Raw genomic sequence first — 8,213 nt, forward strand, 5'->3', positions numbered from 1 at the left:
AGGTTTGTTATAAATAGCCAGGATCTTGCATGGGGAATTTAATCTCATTCTCCTGGAATCCAAATCTTGTATCAGTGTACTCTCGGTTAGGAATGTACTTTTGTTTTTCTCTTAAGAGGAAAAACTATGAAAATGTAATTAGAGAGCTTGTTCTTGAATATGTTAGATTTGGTGGAGTCAGTAAGCTTTTTCTCCAGAGAGCCAGATAATAAATATATTTGACTTTGTGGGTCAAATTGTCTCTATCTGTCATTCAAAAGCAGCCCAGACAAGAGGCAGACAACTGGTACTTCTGGGATGTATTGTTTTAGCCTCATGGCTACGCAAGACCAGTGATTCATTTTAAATGAAGAATTTCAGAAGCCACATAACTATATAAGAAGATGGATTGTTATCATCTTGATCACCACTGCCATTTAACAAACAAACATTGTTTCCTGAAAAACAATTTTCAGCGAATTGGGAATTTCCTGTTATCAAGAGATTACCACACAGCTGCTAAAACACAGGTATTTATACAAGCCATCTGTAATAAGAGAGAACTTAAAGGCATGGTTGGATAAAGTGAAAAATAATATTAGAAGATGGTTTATATTGCTAGTTCTTTTGTTTTCATTATTTCATCTTTCTAACTTCACATAGCTCTAAGAATTGTGGGCTTCCCTGGTGGCTCAGACAGTAAAGAAGCTACCTGTAATGCAGGAGACTTGAGTTTGATCCCTCGATTGGGAAGATCCCCTGGAAAAGGGAATGGCTACCCATTCCAGTATTCTTGCCTGGAGAATCCCATGGACAGAGGAACCTGGCAGAATACAACTCATTGGGTCTCAAAGAGTTGGACATGACTGAGTGACTTTTTCCAGTAGTCATGTATGGATGTGAGAATTGGACTATAAAGAAAACTGAGCACCGAAGAATTGATGCTTTTGAACTGTGATGTTGGAGAAGACTCTTGAGAGTCCCTTGGACTGAAAGGGGTTCCAACCAGTCCGCCTTAAAGGAAATCAGTCCTGGGTGTTGATTGGAAGGACTGATGTTGAAGCTGAAACTCCAATACTTTGGCCACCTGATGTGAAGAGCTGACTAATTTGAAAAGACCCTGATGCTGGGAAAGATTGAAGGCAGGAGGAGAAGGGGACAACAGAGGATGAGATGGTTGGATGGCATCACCGACTCAATGGACATGGGTTTGGGTAAACTTCAGGAGTTGGTGATGGACAGGGAGGCCTGGCATGCTGCAGTCCATGGGATCACAAATAGTCGGAAATGACTGAGCAACTGAACTGAACTGAACTGAGTAACTAACACACACACACACACACACACACACACACACACACACACACTCACAAGAATCACAGGAAAGGTTTGTTAATATACAAATTTCTGGATCCTACTACAAGAGATTCTGACTTTGTAGGCCTGGCATGCTGTCTGGGAATTTGCATTTCCAATTTTTCAGGTGCTGCTAAAATCAGTAGAATCACACTGGAAAGTCTTCATTCAACACCTTCTCAACTAAACTCTCTAGGGTTGGAAATTGGGCCAATGAATTCTTAAAAATTCACTGGATTTGAAATGAGTGGTTACAGTTTACAAATAGGTGTTTTCCTTGGTGCTTTTTTTTTTTTTTGAATCTTGCTTCTATCTGGCTATCAGCAAACTTGATTACTACTATTTAGAAATGGATTTCAGAAAGGAAAATATCTCCATTTGAGAAAGTCACAAACATGGGCAATAGCTTTTGATCTCAGAAGATTTTAAGCCTCCACCATTCTTCTGTCTTTCATGGGTAAAGACCATTGGTGAGGAAGTTGATTTTCCAAGTTCCTTCTTGAAGAATGGTATGATAATAAAAATTTAACAAATAAACTAAATACTGCAGTGGGTAGCCTTTCCCTTCTCCAGGAGATCTTCCTAACCCAGGGATCGAACCCAGGTCTCCCACATTGCAGGTGGATTCTTTGCCAGCTGAGCCATAAGGGAAGCCCAAGAACACTGGAGTGGGTAGCCTATCCCTTCTCCAGCAGATCTTCCCAACATAGGAATCAAACCAGGGTCTCCTGCCTTGCAGGTGGATTCTTTACCAACTGTGCTATACGGTTGGCCCTTAACAAATAAACAATTAATACAAAGACAATTTATATTTACTAATACTCTCTCAGCCTGGATAAGTAAATTTATCTAGTGAAGCACTGAGTTCATTTTATAATGTCCCATATTGGATTTAATATTGATGCTTTGAATTAGATTTTTAGGTATGGTATGTTTTTTCTTTTGCTGCTAATGGAACTGGGAAGATCAACTGTGATTTCAAAAGAGTCACGTTAAAACACCATGTGCATTGTAATAACCTGTGGATTTATGAGAAATGGTAAAACCAGACAAAAGATTGCCTAAGACTGGACTATGTGATTGCATAATTTTCCTTAGTAAACAGCTGTAATTCTTATTTTTTTATTGTAAATATCATGTGATGGAGGGGGGATTCAGAGCTGTAAATTATTTGCAGTATTTCTTTATAAATACCATTTTTAAAATAAAAATTTATTGTCTTCAATGAGCATATTCACTTTTTTTTTCCTTCTTCTTAATCATTCTCTTTAATAAGTTAGGCTGCTAAATCTGTATTCTTTGGAGTCCAGAGTTTATTCTTCAAATGTTTAAGACTTACTTTTTTGTCTTTTTTTTTTTTTTTTTTCTGTCTGCTTACTTCTGCTAGGATTCAAAGATGAGTGGAAAACTACTGGACTTTCCTTGTGGGAGGTTTCTGTTTATAGGCCATCCCGCGCTCCCCCACACTCCATCTATCTGACTTTACTCTGACATTCCAGAGTTATGAAAAAGCATGAGGATCCTCTGGACTTCCCTTCCAGAGGCTCTGTTGCTTTTTGATAACTCTGATTCTTTTAGTTCAACTGATAATAGAAAAGGACAATAACAAAATACTGCAAGCAAATTATTTCTTTATTACTTTCAATGATGACAATACAGTATTCTTTAAACATCATCTGAGGGAATACAGGGAGCCAACTCTTGCCCACTTTGCTGTTTTTCTTACTGGAATTATGGAATTATCTAGATAGCAGTTAGGGCAGTCCTTCAGAATTACTGTAAGTTGAATAGTACACAACGGTTACTTTTGGATAAATATAATTTTCAAAACCATATTTTAATTTTAATTCCTTATTCTAACCTCCCCCAAATCATTTGGCCTGCAGACAATAGAACTGTTAATAAGCAAAAATATGAAATCCATATAGAAAAGGAAAAATATAATGCTTTTATAGAAAATACAAGGCAATTTATTCCTCTGTTTTAGAAAAGAAATTGATATTGAAAATGCTACAACATTGTGGTTGTAGGTTATACCACCAATTATTATCCCAAGAGATGGAATCCAATTAGGAGAGAAAAATCCAAGTTCACTAATATCTTATGTGTCACTTTTTCTGTCTTGATCAAAGGTCCCTGGTTTAATGACTGCTTAATTGCTATGAATTTTACTGACCTTTCCCACCTTTCCTATTTGCTTTGCAAAGCCATACAAATTCCCCTTCTCACTGGCAGTTTCTTTATGTAGCATTTATTTCACTTTATCCAAATATTTGCTATTTTCTTTCCCTGTTCTCACTTCTCTTTTTTTCCACCATCTTTCCAAGGAAGTAATATTACTTACTTGTCCACCACTCAGGCCATATATTTTCTACTCTGCTCTCATTTTTGGCTGACGTGTGCTCTCAAAGATAGATCCTAGGTCACCAGGTTCACTAAAGGTTTCTATTCTGGGTATCTGGTTCTTTTGATGACTGACTTCTTAGATTCATTGACTAGTAGGGTTGAGAGTCCTTCAGTGGACAGATGACAAACCTGGGAAATAAGTATTGTTTAAAGGGGAGAAAATTGGACTTAGAACCAGATAAGTTGTCAGAGTCCCAACCAGTAATTACAAGGTTGTTACATCAGTTTCCTACTTTCAAATGATTATAAAATCTTGTTTGTATGGTTGTGAAGGCTAAATGAAATAATGTGTGTAAAATGCTTAGCACAGATTTTCAATCACTATAGAGGATAAGTATCTCAAAAATGGGAAGATCGCATTTTACTGAGGACCACAGGCTGAAGATGATCCAGGGTCTAAGGAGATTTCATCTAAGGCCTGTTTATCCAAGAGGATTTGTCTTTTCCGATCACTCCTGCAAAGAATCTGCCTGCTGATGCAGGAAATGCAAGAGACGCAGGTTTGATCTCTGGGTCAGGAAGATCCTCTGGAGGAAGAAATGGCAACCCACTCCAGGATTCTTGCCTGGAAACTTCCATGGACAGAGGAGCTTGGCAGGATGCAGTCCATGGGGTTGCAAAGAGTCAAACATAACGAAGCACATACACGCATACACACACACATACACACACCCACCTGTATAGAATCACATAAAACATAGGAATCAAAGAAAAATAAAGTGTGATATGTCCAGACAAAAAGGAGAGAGAAAGAGAAAAGATGTAAGACTTCACTTTGGATTTCTAGCCAACTAAAAGAAATGAAGGAGACATTACTGCATATAAAGTGAATTAGAATTCTTAAAAAGGAGCCTCAGCTAAGCTTATTTGCACAAATCTCTTGCCACTAAATGCAAAGAGGTTGAAAACTTCTTCACTTTTTCCAATCCTGTTTGAAAAAACCAGAAAAAATTAGAATAATTACATCAATTTATACGATTCTCATCAACAGGAAGTAACAAATTAGTTCCTGGTTGGAAAAATATGAACTTGGGGAGAAGACACCTTGCCATTTTATTTTATTTACTTTATTTTTTAATCTATGCTACTGCTATCGCATTTTATTTTTTATTTGTTTATTGTCACACTATGAGGCATATGGGATCTTAGTTCCCAGCCCAGGGATCAAACCTGTGTGCCCTGTATTGGAAACAGAGTCTTAACTGCTGGACCACCAGGGAAGTCCCATCATTTTACTTTACTGTTTGTAATAGCAAAGGGCTGGAAGGAAGAGTCCAATGTGAGCTGCTCTCTTTAGGAAGACAGGTTTTAAAGTGTTTAGAATAAATTAATTTCATAGCTTGAAATTCTGAAAGAGAAAATGTTTCAAGAGAAGAGATAAACTTTAAAATGCTCTAAGTCTAATTCTAATAACAGATATTATCAATTCTAAAATAAAGGGAGATGAATATTTACAAATGGTATCTCTATAATGAAGTTACAGAAATAAAATAACATAATATGTTTAGACTTTGGAACCAGGCTGTCTAAGTTTAAATGATAATTATTGCATTCACTCATGGAGAGATATTATCAAGTTAAACCTCTCAATGTCTGTGGGAGAAAGTGAAAGTATTAGTCACTCAATGATGTCTGACTCTTTGTGATCCCAAGATCTATAGCCCACCAGGCTCCCCTGTCCACGGAATTCTCCAGGCAAGAATACTGGAATGGGTAGCCATTCCCTATCTTTCTAAGAAGGAAAAGATATACTTTTATCTACATTTTAGGGTTTAGTGAGAATAAAACGAGTAAAGAACTTACCAGAATACCTGTTTCATATGTAGAAAAAAATAAAATTATAGGCATTACTATTAGTTTTCAGCTTCATTTCTATGTCTCTCTATTCATGACACTGACCAGGCAGAGGACCTGGTTTTTGGAATAGATTTATTCTGCCTTCTCTTTCTGTACAGTCATTGTAAGCAAACAGCCTGTGGTAAACTCTGGGAAGCCTCAAGGTATTACTTAAAAGAAAAAGTAGTGGGATACAAATACCAAATAACGTTATAAAATTACTAAATATACACTAAGATGGTCAAAAGCAGGACATAACCCAATAGAGCAGGGTCATACAGACCATATTTTTTCCATTACAACAATATGATGAACTGGAAAAGGATAAACATTATATTCAGTAATGTAACACTGAGGGATAAAAAGAAGGGCTGATTTATTCTCATTTTTCTTGTGAATTATTTGATAAGAATAATCTGCAGAAGGAAATAGATAGGAATGAGCATAAACTCAAGATAAAGAAACATTGAATAAGCAAGTATCTCCGATGCTTTAAACAGATAAAAGTCTTAGGTTTAGAATAAATAATATATGACTTGATCAAGTTTTTTTACAAAAATGCGGACATTGAAAAGGTTTTGGAAAACTGGAAAAAAAATTCCTAAATATCCTCCAGCATTCCAAAAGGAAAAAGTGAGTCCCACACTTGCCAGTATCGTGTTTGTGTGTTAAGTCATTTCAGTTATGTTTGACTCTTTGTGATCCCATGGACTGCAGCCCTTCAAGCTCCTCTGTCCATGGGATTCTTCAGGCAAGAATACTGGAGTGGGTTGCCATGCCCTTCTCCAGGTACCAGTATTAATAGTGGTGATAACAGTAATTGTGGTGACTGAGTGAATGAGTGAGTGAAAATCACTCGGTTGTGTCTGACTCTTTGTGACCCCATGGACTATACAGTCCATGGAATTCTCCCAGCCAGAATACTGGAATGGGTAGACTTTCCCTCTCCAGGGGATCTTCCCAACTCAGGGATCAAAGCCAGGTCTCCCACATTACAGGCAGATTCTTTACCAGCTGAGCCACAAGGGAAGCCCAAGGATACTGGAGTGGGTAGCCTATCCCTTCTCCAGTGGATCTTCCCGACCCAGGAATTGAACCGGGGTCTCCTGCATTGCAGGCAGATTCTTTACCAACTGAACTAGGAGGGAAGCCCAGCAATTGTGGTAGTAGCACCAATAGCAGCAGTAATAGTAGTTGTTGTTCAGTCACTGAGTCATGTTCGACCCTTTGAGAACCTATCCACTGCAGCATGACAGGCTTCCCTGTCCTTCACTGTCTCCCTGAGCTTGCTCAAACTCATGTCCATTGAGTCAGTGATGCCATCAAACCATCTCATCCTCTGTCACCCCCTTTTCCTCTTGCCCTCAATCTTTCCTAGCATCAGGGTCTTTCCAGTGAGTTGGCTCTTTGCATCAGGTGGCCAAATTATTGGAGCTTCAGCTTCAGTATCAGTCCTTCCAATAAATATTCAGGGTTGATTTCCTTTAGGATTGACTGGTTTGTTATCCTTGCTGTCCAAGGAACTCTCAAGAGTAATAGTAGTAGTTAATATTAATTGCATACTTGCTATGGACTAACTATGTACATGAAATACTTATATCAATTTTAACTTCAAAAATGATATATGTATGTGTTATTATTATTAATACTTTACATATAAGAAAAGGCTCAAAGAAGTTAGGTAACTTGGCAAGGTCATGGAGCTATGTAACTGTGGAACAGAAATGGAACACAAGCAATCTGACTCAGGCATTCTTGTTTTATTCTAGTCCTCCTCAGTACTGAACACAGCACATTTATAAGTGTGTGTATCTTTTGTTTCCAGAAGCATTGTTATAGATACCTAATATAAATCATAAGTAGGCTTTACTTTAAACATAGTTTTGAGAGAAATAGGATATATAGTAACTTTTCAAGCTGTTTGATCTGTTTCTTGCTAAGAAATAATAATAACAATCTGATATTTGGTAAAGGTTTGACGTGCATGACCAAGCATTAGCCTGGTGTCTTTATTGAATTATATGTTGTTTTGTTTTACAACTAGTTGCTTTATGACTCCTTGGCATTTTTCTAACAAAAACTGATGGCGAAATAGTGATAAATTGGGATGATCTAGCATTTACCAAAGTTGATGCTTCAGCTTATTTGTTGCTCATATAAAGACTATAGTTGTAATAAAAGAGCTCCACACACTTCTTAGGTAAATTAGTTGATGATACAGAGACTCAGTTCAGTTCAGTTCAGTTGCTCAGTCATGTCTGATGCTTTGTGATCCCATGAATCGCAGCACACCAGGCCTCCCTGTCCATCACCAACTCCTGGAGTTCACCCAGACTCACGTCCATCGAGTCAGTGATGCCATCCAGCCATCTCATCCTCTGCTGTCCCCTTCTCCTCCTGCCCCCAATCCCTCCCAGCATCAGAGTCTTTTCCAATGAGTCAACTCTTCACATGAAGTGGCCAAAGTACTGGTGTTTCAGCTTTAGCATCATTCCCTCCAAAGAAATCCCAGGGCTGATCTCCTTCAGAATGGACTGGTTGGATCTCCGTGCAGTCCAAAGGACTCTCAAGAGTCTTCTCCAACACCACAGTTCAAAAGTATCAATTCTTCGGCACTCAGCCTTCTTCACAGTCCA

The 8,213-nt window shown here is 38.0% G+C and overlaps 1 non-coding gene across 1 annotated transcript; it reads right to left on the reverse strand.

Annotated features, from left to right (window-relative positions):
* Window positions 1-5,613: 5,613 nt before the first annotated feature.
* Window positions 5,614-5,736, reverse strand: LOC147380285 (small nucleolar RNA SNORA51). Its single transcript, XR_015135410.1, has one exon. It is a non-coding gene; the product is annotated as a small nucleolar RNA SNORA51 (small nucleolar RNA).
* Between the last annotated feature and the right edge of the window lie 2,477 nt (window positions 5,737-8,213).

This window comes from Bos grunniens, chromosome 1, assembly GCF_055505025.1.
Source record: "Bos grunniens cultivar Pamir isolate PY7600 chromosome 1, Bosgru_T2T1.0, whole genome shotgun sequence".
Lineage (NCBI taxonomy): Eukaryota > Metazoa > Chordata > Mammalia > Artiodactyla > Bovidae > Bos > Bos grunniens.